The sequence below is a fragment of the Rutidosis leptorrhynchoides genome, chromosome 2, assembly GCF_046630445.1.
Source record: "Rutidosis leptorrhynchoides isolate AG116_Rl617_1_P2 chromosome 2, CSIRO_AGI_Rlap_v1, whole genome shotgun sequence".
Classification (NCBI taxonomy): Eukaryota; Viridiplantae; Streptophyta; class Magnoliopsida; order Asterales; family Asteraceae; genus Rutidosis; species Rutidosis leptorrhynchoides.
Genome location: NC_092334.1, coordinates 320535924 through 320549037, shown reverse-complemented (window position 1 = coordinate 320549037; position 13114 = coordinate 320535924).

Here is a 13114-nt window from a genome sequence, read left to right as displayed (position 1 = left end):
TTTTAACGGACGTATGCTATTTGAGAAGCGTACACGTTGGTTTGCGTGTATTATTAAGATGATTATACAAAGGGTATAAATTATATATACGTTAAGTTTAGTTACCAGGGTGCTCAATTTCGTAGAATATTTTGATAAACGTTTCTGGATGAAACAACTGAAATCTTGTGATCCACCTTTATGTACAGATTATGCAAAACATTAAAACTATGAACTCACCAACCTTTGTGTTGACACTTGTTAGCATGTTTATTCTCAGGTTCCCTAGAAGTTTTCCGCTGTTTGCTTATATGTTAGACAAGCTATGTTCATGGAGTCTTACATGGCATATTTTTCAAGGAAACGTTGCATTCACCAAATCATCACCATGTACTTTATTTTGACTGCATTGTCAATGGAAGTACTATTGTAAACTATTATATTACGGTGATTGTCTACATGTAGAAATCATCAGATGTCGAAAACCTTTGATTTAAATATTCATTTATGGTGTGCCTTTTCAAAAGAATGCAATATTTACAAAACGTATCATATAGAGGTCAAATATCTCGCAATGAAATCGATGAATGACGTGTTCGTCCATATGGATTTGGAGCGATCGTCACAGTTGGTAACAGAGCATTGGTCCTAGAGAACCAGGTCTTGCATGAGTGTGTCTAACTGATAGTAGTTAGGATGCATTAGTAAGTCTGGACTTCGACCGTGTCTGCATGTTAAAAGTTTTGCTTATCATTTCTTGTCAAAAATTACATGCTTATCATTCTTAAGTCTAGACACGTTTTCCTGCATTTATTGCATAAATAGTGTATAGACAAAAATTCATATCTTAGCGTATCTGTTACTGTAAACTTTTCCTGACATCTTCCAAAAATTTCTCCGTAATTTATGGGATTTTGGTATTATATATACATATGTAAATTATGTATTGAAGAATATCAATCTAAGTTCTATAATCTAATTCATATCAAAAATCAATTCCCTAATTATACAAGATGGATCCCGCATCTAGTTCCAATTTCTAAAACTCCGACAACTATTCCGATATGGATATTGTGATGACCCAAAAATTTCCGATCAAATTTAAACTTTAATCTCTATATGTTCCCGACACGATAAGCAAAATCTGTAATGTTGAGTCTCGAAAAGTTTGAAACTATATTCATGTAATCAATTACCCATTGACCATCCATTTGTCCGATGATTCATGAACGTCATAACTTGTATTAATATGGATATATATGGATTATATATAACTTGAATATATGATAATTAAGTATCTCATTAAATATATTAACAATGGATTATATACATAAAATGAGACTACTAACTTAAGAACTTCGAAACGATATATATATATATATATATATATATATATATATATATATATATATATATATATATATATATATATATATATATATATATATATATATATATATATATAACGCTTAACGACGTTAAAACTTCTAAGTTAAAATAAATATATATGTATTGTATTAAGATGTATTAATACACAGTTTCTAGATGTATTTACTATTGGAATATACTAATAGGAAAACATCATTTTCAACCTTTTATCATGGAAAAAGACATCTTTGTTATTACATATGACTCATGAGACATCTTTAGACATCAAGACAAGGACATTTTATACCCGTATTATACCCGTATAATACACAGCTTCTAGATGTATTTACTATTCGTATATACAAATAGTAAAACATCATTTTCAACTTTTTTTAATTATGGAGGAACATGTTTAGACAAAGTTTAACCTTTAGTGTCAAGTAGTTTAGCTAAATTACAACTTGAAAATCTATTTTTGATTCCATTCCAAAATTGTGATATTGCATATACATGTATATTCATTTTATTTTTCCATCATTACTTCATAAATTCTCTTAAAAATCTATCCTCTTTAAACACCTACTCAAGAACACTCTAAATTCCAGCAAATTAATCTTCATCATCTTCAAAAACTACTTCAAGAATCAAGCCCTAATCATCTCATAATAATCATTCAAGAACACTTCATGAAGAACATCCATTTCAAGTTTATACTTTTAATCTTTTGAACCTATTTCAAAAACTCTTTGAAGATCAACAATTATACTTCCTTTCCAGTAGCTTTATCCAAGTAACTTGAGGTAGTAACCTTATTCATAATCTTATTCGATTCATATTCATAAAGCTATCTTATTTTGAGTTATAAAATTATAACAACAAGAACATAGTTTGAATGATTTCAAACTTGTTCGCAAACTAAATAGATCCTTCTAACTTGACTTTTAAAACACTTCAAGACCTGTAATATATCATAATGATATGCTAACTTAACAAGATACAACTTGTTTTTACAAAGAACACTTTAAAACTGAATATACGTCGTCAGAGTGCAACCGGGGGCTGTTTTGGGTTGGATAATTAAAAACCATTTTAAACTTTGAATTGGAAGTTCATATATTGGAAAAATTATATTTCTTATGAATATGTTAACACATAAAAATTTCATGGTTTAACTCAAAGTGTAACTATTTTTAGAAAAATGATCATTAAATGTTATTTTTATGATGGAAAATGATCACTTTCATAAGTTTTACCAAAGTTTGACCTATAATTTATAATTTCGAATACAAACTAAGGTATTTTCAGTTCATATTCTTAAAATTTGACTCGATCCAAGGAAGTGGCAAGTTGAACCAACAAAAACGGAGTTGTAATGAAGAAACTACGACTAAAACAAGATTGGGTATCCGAAGCTAGTTTAGCTACGAAAATATTTGGAGAAAAAGTAAATTAATCATATCTTTTCTAATTAATATGATATTTTATATATAATGACTTATGATTTGATTTTATATATTTCAGGACCACCCGTAAACAACACGAGAAGATTAATCATAAGACCTCATGATTGTACGCAACACGTCATTTGACAACACGGTACTTTATGTACGCAACACGTCATTTGAAAACATGGTACCATGGGTCGAGATTAATTCTGATCAATACGAATACGATGGGGTCTTTATTTATTTTATTTAAGCAACTAATTGTGGACCACTAACATCGGACTGCTAACTACGGACTAAGAAAATATTAAAAGTATATATATATGTAACGATTACTTAAAAAGAAAATATGTTGATATATTATATATATGGTTAGGTTCGTGATATCTATCGGAGACCAAGTCGAATTAAATACCTTCAAGGCAAAAGTGAGTTTCATTTACTCCCTTTTTAATTGCTTTTGCAATATATATATTTTTGGGCTGAGAATACATGCGCTGCTTTTATAAATGTTTACGAAATAGACACAAGTACTTAAAAATATAATCTATGTTGAGTTGTACCACTGGCATACTTCCCTGTAGCTTGGTAACTACTATTTACATGGGTATTGTAAACGCGAATCCTGTTGATAGATCTATCGGGCCTGACAACCCCAACCGGACTGGACGACCAGTATTCAACGGTTGCACAGTACTTCGTTTTGGTGACTACACTTGGTACGGTGTAGTGAGATTTCATAATAAAGGGAATATGCGACGTTGATTAAATGTTAAGTATGGTTACCAAGTGCTCAACCACTTAGAATGCTTTACATACACTTGCGAGTGTATTATGTTTATGATTATGAAATCTTGTGGTCTATTAACATATTGAAATGATTGTTATGATAAACCTATGAACTCACCAACCTTTTGGTTGACACTTTAAAGCATGTTTATTCTCAGGTACGAATTAAGTCTTCCGCTGTGCATTTGCTCAATATAAGGACATTACTTGGAGCCGATCATCGCAATGGGACCAAATGTTGATGAATTCGTCCAGGTGGATTAGGACGGGTCCTTTCAGTTGGTATCAGAGCGGTGGTCTTAGCGAACCAGGTCTTGCATTAGTGTGTCTAACAGAGAGTCGTTAGGTTACATTAGTAAGTCTGGACTTCGACCGTGTCTGCATATCAAAAGTTTTGCTTATCATTTCTAGTCGGAATTCATCTACTTATCATCCTTAGGAAATTATCTGCTTATCATCTTAAATCTAGATGCGTTTTCCTGCATTTATTGCATAATAGTGTATAGACGAATTTTTATCTTAGCATATCTGTTACTGTGAACTTTGACTGATATTTTTTCAAAGATTCTTCGTAATTTATGGGATTTGGTATTATATATACATATGTAAATTATGTATTGAAGAATACCAAATCTATCTCCTATAATCTATTTCTTCCCCTGATTATACAAGATGGATTCATCATCTAGTTCAAATTCCTCCGATCCCGACAACTATTTCGATATGGATTCTCACTCGAGCTCTGACAACAGTGTGACCGAAATGGATCAACCAATTTCCTATCATCTATTCTGGATGAATTGGGGATGGGTTCGTAATATACTAAATCACTGGAGACAAGAAGAAGACGATCCCTTCCATCCACCAAATTGCCCTCTTGGAAATGAACTCGAAGCACTTACCGGTGAACCTGTTCGAGAAACCATTTTCTCTCTCATTTCTAGAGTATCTCGTCACGATTATATACTATCCCATATTACGAATCTTATTCATCCGCTCACTCCAACCGTCAATCATCCCGGTATAATAGAAGAAGTCAACAAACTTCGCGCTCGGGTAGTGGCTTTAGAGAATATGGTGCGAAGGTTACAAACACCAGCAGCAGCCCCAGCAGCATAATCAGCACCATCATCATCAACGCCAACGGTACTTTTATTACCCCCAACCACAACCGCGTCGTAAACCTCAACATCACAATCTGTACCTTGGATATCAAAAACACACGCCTCAATATCACCATCTGTACTTCGAGTATGATCTTCGTTCTACATATCGTTCTACATCGATTATCTTCGCTTTACGTATCGTTCTACCTCATTTATCTTCGTTCGATATGGCGATTATGTAATCTCTAATGTTTTATAGATCATGTAATCTAGTACTAATGATAAATCAAATGAGTTTAATATCTTATTGACTCATTAAATCCATGATTACATCTGAAGAAAATATATATGTATGTATATTTTCATAAAGATTGTAACTAAAAATTCTTTTGCACAAACTGTTAATGATGAGAATATTTTAACGAGTAGGTAATACCCGAGAAATATTTAGATTTCACATTAATAAGTTACACTGTACATTCTTCAAATTTGATTCAATGATCATCTATTACCCTGTTTACATTCACCGATATATGAATCTGTACACCACAGAATAACCATTTTCATTCAATTTCATATTTGGGTTTTGACCTATCAGAATCCAACAAGTGGCATAATGAAGAAAACATTGGATAAAATTTGTTAGAAACAAACAATCTAACTATGAGAAGAATTTTGTTAAGATTCCACGCTAATTGTTCCTAGCTAACTGTTCCTAGCTAACTGATTACATTTTATTTATCGCAATTTATTTATCGCAATTTATATTCTCGCAATTTTATTTATCGTTATTTAATTTTTGTTATTTACTTTACGCACTTTAAAAATCGGGACACATGTACACAATACGTCGGATTAATTCTGAGACAATACGTTGTACAATGGGTCACGATACGTTGATTAATTCTATATACGCACTGCTAACTGTGGATTGCTAACTGTAGACTATCAACATTGGATAATTAAAACGAATTAAAATATTGATTATAACATATGAAACAAAACACTTCTTCAAGCTTGCCACTTGATTTCATCTTCAACCTCATTTGTATCTTGATGAATACAATCTGCGTTCAAACCTTTCATGATTCTTAAAAACACCTCAATCGAGAGGATAAACCAATCGCACTTCATCTACGGAAGAAAAGATTGATGCATATAGTTATGCACCTGAAAACCCCTCGGAAACTGAGTAAACATTTGACACGTATCTGTTCTAGTTCCTTTGACATTGTTATTACCGAAGATCGTTTTGCAATCCCTTTCCAAAGTAGCTAATTTTTTCACAGCTCCAGCAAGTCAACTCCGACTTTTCATCCGAAACAACTTTATTATAACCGCGATATATATGCGTACTCTTTATTGTTACTGGAAAACCTTTTATATTCCACAATATTACCATCAGCGATTAATCATTCTAAAAACACAATTCTCCTGAAACTACCTCGGTTTGATAACCGATGACCCAGATCAGTTAACTATGAAAATGCTGACGAAGCAGCATGTTGTAAATGATCTTAATGGCCAAAAGTTTGATGATAAAGAAAGGAGTGTTAGGAACGCTCGATAGAAAATTTAGTACCGAAAAGCGGATTATGTGAAACTATGAAGAAAGCCGTGGACAAATCACAAAGAATAAGTTTGCCTTCAAAGAATCCAAATGAATCTGTGCCTACTGAAATCGTTAGCAAACATCTTATTTCTCATTCTAAACCTTCACAGACAAATCTTCTTCATCATCCATTGATATTATAAATTCTAAGATATTCTCGTATGTTCTATTATAAATATCCTCCATATTTCTGGCGATATTTTCACAACTATTCTTATCTGAGATCATTTATCTCTCCGTAATATCTGCAACATAAAAGAAACTTTGTTAGTTTCTAAATTCTGAAACCTTCGAGTTTAAAATATGAATGTTTTGAAGTAGTGTTGGGAACTGAAGCATGGATTAGTATAATATAATGACACTTGATCAACGTCATTATATTACAGTAAGTCATGTTGAGTTTCTAATGGAATGTGATGATTCACAGTACCATCATCATGTGCCATATTACACGACTCTTACATTCTATCCAATCTCCAAACATATTAAGAACATATCATCTTGATAGTTCTATCTTTCTGGATATACTGGTAATTTGACAAATCAAGATCATGTCATTACGATTCCCTCCTTAGAACATTAACTATGTTCAATTCAAAATCTATACCTACAAATTCCAGACCATTATTCGCTTGACTTGAAGTCGGAAAGAGGAGACAAAAGTATATAACTCTTGAATATAAAAGAAAATATAAAGCTCGACAATAGCACATAAATTACAAATCATGTATATCAATACGTATTGCAACATAAAGACCCGGGAGAATTAAAAACATTATAATCCCAAGGAAATAATAGAAGTGAATAGATTCTTCCGGCGGTAGATGAAAGAGAAGAATGACAGATATGAAAGTTAAGAGTATATCAAGGATCAGAATGGGATGAAGCATATTAACGAATGCTTTAAGGTATGAATTGAGTAAGAAAGAATAGAAGGTGTGGGTTGTCTGGAAATGGAGAGTGTGGATTTATAGGGAAATATTCGACAGAACAATCGAAGCAGATTATCGCGTATAACCAAAGAAGATCTGAATCTCCTTAGTTACCGAAGAATCAAATCTTATTATGAAGATTTCTTCTAAATTCCTTGAATTCCGGAAATCAATCTTGACTAAGCCACCGGTTAAGTCAAATCTGCATTTATTCATTCTTATGCTATAGCTTCGCTTATACTCCTCGTGTAATCAAATTGTTTTATCTATATTACCCAATGATGATAAAACTTTATTATCAACTCATATTCGTCATGAAAACATTTTTATAGTTATCCATGACGACCTCACTCAAATTTCGGGACGAAATTTCTTTAACGGGTAGGTACTGTGATGACCCAGAAATTTCCGATCAAATTTAAACTTTAATCCCTATATGTTCCCGACACGATAAGCAAAATCTGTAATGTTGAGTCTCGAAAAGTTTGAAACTATATTCATGTAATCAATTACCCATTGACCATCCATTTGTCCGACGATTCATGAACGTCATAACTTGTATTAATATGGATATATATGGATTATATATAACTTGAATATATAATAATTAAGTATCTCATTAAATATATTAACAATGGATTATATACATAAAATGAGACTACTAACTTAAGGACTTCGAAATGATATATATATATATATATATATATATATATATATATATATATATATATATATATATATATATATATATATATATATATATATATATATATATATATATATATAACGCTATATATATAACGCTTAACGACGTTAAAACTTCTAAGTTAAAATAAATATATATGTATTGTATTAAGATGTATTAATACACAGTTTATAGATGTATTTACTATTGGAATATACTAATAGGAAAACATCATTTTCAACCTTTTATCATGGAAAAAGACATCTTTGTTATTACATATGACTCATGAGACATCTTTAGACATCAAGACAAGGACATTTTATACCCGTATTATACGCGTATAATACACAGCTTCTAGATGTATTTACTATTCGTATATACAAATAGTAAAACATCATTTTCAACTTTTTTTAATTATGGAGGAACATGTTTAGAAAAAGTTTAACCTTTAGTGTCAAGTAGTTTAGCTAAATTACAACTTGAAAATCTATTTTTGATTCCATTCCAAAATTGTGATATTACATATACATGTATATTCATTTTATTTTCCATCATTACTTCATAAATTCTCTTAAAAATCTATCCTCTTTAAACACCTATTCAAGAACACTCTAAATTCCAGCAAATTAATCTTCATCATCTTCAAAAACTACTTCAAGAATCAAGCCCTAATCATCTCATAATAATCATTCAAGAACACTTCATGAAGAACATCCATTTCAAGTTTATACTTTTAATCTTTTGAACCTATTTCAAAAACTCTTTGAAGATCAAGAATTATACTTTCTTTCCAGTAGCTTTATCCAAGTAACTTGAGGTAGTAACCTTATTCATAATCTTATTCGATTCATATTCATAAAGCTATCTTATTTTGAGTTATAAAATTATAACAACAAGAACATAGTTTGAATGATTTCAAACTTGTTCGCAAACTAAATAGATCCTTCTAACTTGACTTTTAAAACACTTCAAGAATTGTAATATATCATAATGATATGCTAACTTAACAAGATACAACTTGTTTTTACAAAGAACACCTTAAAACTGAATATACGTCGTCAGAGTGCAACCGGGGGCTGTTTTGGGTTGGATAATTAAAAACCATTTTAAACTTTGAATTGGAAGTTCATATATTGGAAAAATGATATTTCTTATGAATATGTTAACACTTAAAAATTTCATGGTTTAACTCAAAGTGTAACTATTTTTAGAAAAATGATCATTAAATGTTGTTTTTATGATGGAAAATGATCACTTTCATAAGTTTCACCAAAGTTTGACCTATAACTTATAATTTCGAATACAAACTAAGGTATTTTCAGTTCATATTCTTAAAATTTGACTCGATCCAAGGAAGTGGCAAGTTGAACCAACAAAAACGGAGTTGTAATGAAGAAACTACGACTAAAACAAGATTGGGTATCCGAAGCTAGTTTAGCTACGAAAATATTTGGAGAAAAAGTAAATTAATCATATCTTTTCTAATTAATATGATATTTTATATATAATGACTTATGATTTGATTTTATATATTTCAGGACCACCCGTAAACAACACGAGAAGATTAATCATAAGACCTCATGATTGTACGCAACACGTCATTTGACAACACGGTACTTTATGTACGCAATACGTCATTTGACAACATGGTACCATTAACATATTGAAATGATTGTTATGATAAACCTATGAACTCACCAACCTTTTGGTTGACACTTTAAAGCATGTTTATTCTCAGGTACAAATTAAGTCTTCCACTGTGCATTTGCTCAATATAAGGACATTATTTGGAGCCGATCATCGCAATGGGACCAAATGTTGATGACTTCGTCCAGGTGGATTAGGACGGGTCCTTTCAGATATTCACCTAAATTCCGAAGACAGTGTAACCGGAATGGATCAACCAATCAGGCATCACCTATTCTGGATGAATTGGGGATGGGTTCGTAGCTTACTTAATCATTGGAGACAAGAAGAAGGCAATCCCTTCCATCCACCACATTGCCCTCTTGGCGAAGAACCTGAAGCACTTACCGGCGAACCTGTTCGTAATACCATTTTCTCTCTCATCTCCAGAATATCTCGTCATGATTATATACTCTCTCAAATTTTGAATCTTATTCATCCGCTCGTCCTAATCGCCAATCATCCCGGTGCAGTAGAAGAAGTCAACGAACTTCGTGCTCGGGTAGTGGCTTTGGAGAATATGGTGCAAACATTACAAGCACCAGCAGAATCACCGACATCAATAGTACCATCGACAAAAACACCAACAGTACCATTACCACCACCAACAACATCCGCACCGCAAGCCTCAACATCACAATATGTACCTTGAACATCAACGTCATACGTACCATAGATACCAAGGAGTACCAACAACAATAACCGATGAAGTATTGATTCATAACTTCATTGGAGAAATATTCTGCGGCGATTATGTAATCTCTAAAGTCTTAGAGATAATTTATTCCAGCCGTAACAGTAAATCAGATAAGTGGACCGAAATGATAGAAGGAAGAGTAGAAATCCTGACCGGAATGGTGCACGATTTATAAGCTAGACTTGTTTTACCAGCAGCATCAACAGTACCGTCAGTATCACCAACACCGGCAAAACCTGTAGCACTACAAGTTCCGCCAATTTCATAATCACCAACATGATCACAGATCAACAACGAGTATATTGTATCAACGAGTTATGAAGTATTAGATCATTTCCCCTGAAGAAATTATATGTATATTTTAAATATATATATGTGAAATTTGAAATCAAAATAAATCTTTTCGTATTAAGCTATTACATGTAAATCATAACTAGTAGGTACTACTCGGTTAGTTCATGTTACTAATATGCTATACATCCTTCATTAATGACTTAACAATCGTTAACTATAATCTCTACTTCGACTTAATAGATTCCATTTCATAATAAATCAAGTGTATTATTCAAATACATGATTAATTTTACACTTTTATTTTCGATGTATTTGAAACTTTCCAGAAAACATCATCTGTGCCTTGTAAGGTTCACAAAAAAAAAAAAAAAAAAAAAATTCCACGAGCAACAACATCCTTCACCAAGGAATATCAATAAGAATAAATAATGAAGTATTGATTTCATTAGTGAAATATTCCGCGAAGATTATATGATCTCTAATATTTTAGAGATTTTTCATTTCTAATTCAAGCCAAAAAAATCAAATGAGCTTAATATGATATTAACTCATTAAATCTGTATTACATCTGAAGAAAATATACATACATATGTTTTCATAAAAATTGTAATGAAAATTCTTTTGTACAAAATATTACTTGTGAAATCTTTAACGGGTAGGTAATATTCGGGAAGTATATAAGTTCACAATTAATATGTTACACTTACATTCTTCAACTTTGATTCAAAAATTAGTAACTATGCTCACAGCGATATATAATCGTTTTCATACAAATTCAATTATATATTCTGACAGAACAGAATCCAAGTCAAAATTTAATAAGTGACATCATTCTTAGATCTCTACATCTTTCAAACCTATACTTTGACTTCAAAACTGTGCAAGATCCTTTAGCATTGTTATTACTAAAAATAATCTTGCAATCCCTTTTCAAAGTATCCAGTTTTATCACACTTCCAACCAGTCAACTTCGGCTTTTCAGATTAGCCTTATTGTAACTTTGACATATACGTTCTTATTACCGGGGAACCTTTCATGTTCCACCACATTAATAATAAACGTACCAGCAAATTCATTAATCTGTGACTTAAGTCTCTCCGAAAAACCATTATAATTGTTCATTGAAACCCTATCATGTACTCATCCACATCTTGTAACGGTAATTGCCATACCAACTACCGGAAATTAGCAATCAGTATTTCGAACTTCGCAGCAATTCTACGCCAACAGTTATATATATACATATAATGTCTATCTTATAGACTTACATACTTCGAATGTGAAGTTTCTGAAAAACACCCCAAACTGCGAAACTAGTTCTCCGAATTTTTGAAAAATGCTGATGAAGCAGCAAAAACTGTAAATGACTTTAACAGTCAAAAGTTTGATAATAAAGAGTACTGTGTTGGAAAAGCACAGAAAAAGATAAAATTTGGTACTGACAAACGGTTAAACAAACCATGAAGGAGGCTGTGTACAAACCACAAAGACGAAATCTACCTTCAAAGAATTCAAATGATTCAGTGTCTGCTGAAATCGTTAGCGAACACCTTATTCTAAACCTTCACAGACAAATTTTCTACATCATCCTTTGATTCCAGATATTTTAAAAATTCTAAAACATCATCGAATCTTTCATTTCATTATAAATATCCTCGATATTTCTGAAGATATTTTCGTAACTATTATTATCCGAAATCATTTATCTCTTTGCGCTATCTGTATTACATCATAAAAGAAACTATTTTAGTTTCTAAATCCTGAAAATTTCAAAAAATGGATGTTTTTGAAGTAGTGTTGGGAATTGAAGCATGAGTTAGTATAATATAATGACACTTGATCAACGTGATTACATTACAGTAAGTCATGCTGAGTTTCTAATGGAACGTGATAAAGGTTCACAGAGCACACCCTCATCATAAACCATGTTACATAACTCTTTCATTCTATCTAATCTCTAAACATATCAATAAAATATTTTTCTTGATGATTCGGTCTTTTCCAGATATTCTGGTAATTTGACAAATCAAGATCGTGCCATTACAATTTCTTTCTTAGAACATTAGCTATGTTCATTCCGAAATGTATAGCTACGAATTCTGGACCATTATTCGCTTGACTTAAGGTTGGAAAGAGAAAATGAAAGCATGAATCTCTGAAATATAATGGAAAATATAAAGCCCGATAACAACCTCGAAATTACAAACCGTGTATATCAATGCGTATAGCAATATAAAGACACGGGAGAATGAAAAACACTATAACCCCAAGGTAATAGTAGAAGAAAATAACTTCCTCTGGTGGCAGATGGACAAGAAGAATGAAGAATACGATAGCCAGGAAAATATCAAGAATCAGAATTGGATTAAGCATTTTCACAATCTATTAAGAAGTATGAAATACGGAAGAAGATTATAGGAGTGGTGAAAATAAATGAAAAGGAAAAGGTCAATTTATAGCAAAATATCAGACATAGCAATCAAGGCAGATTACGCATTTAATCAAAGAAAATCCTAATTTC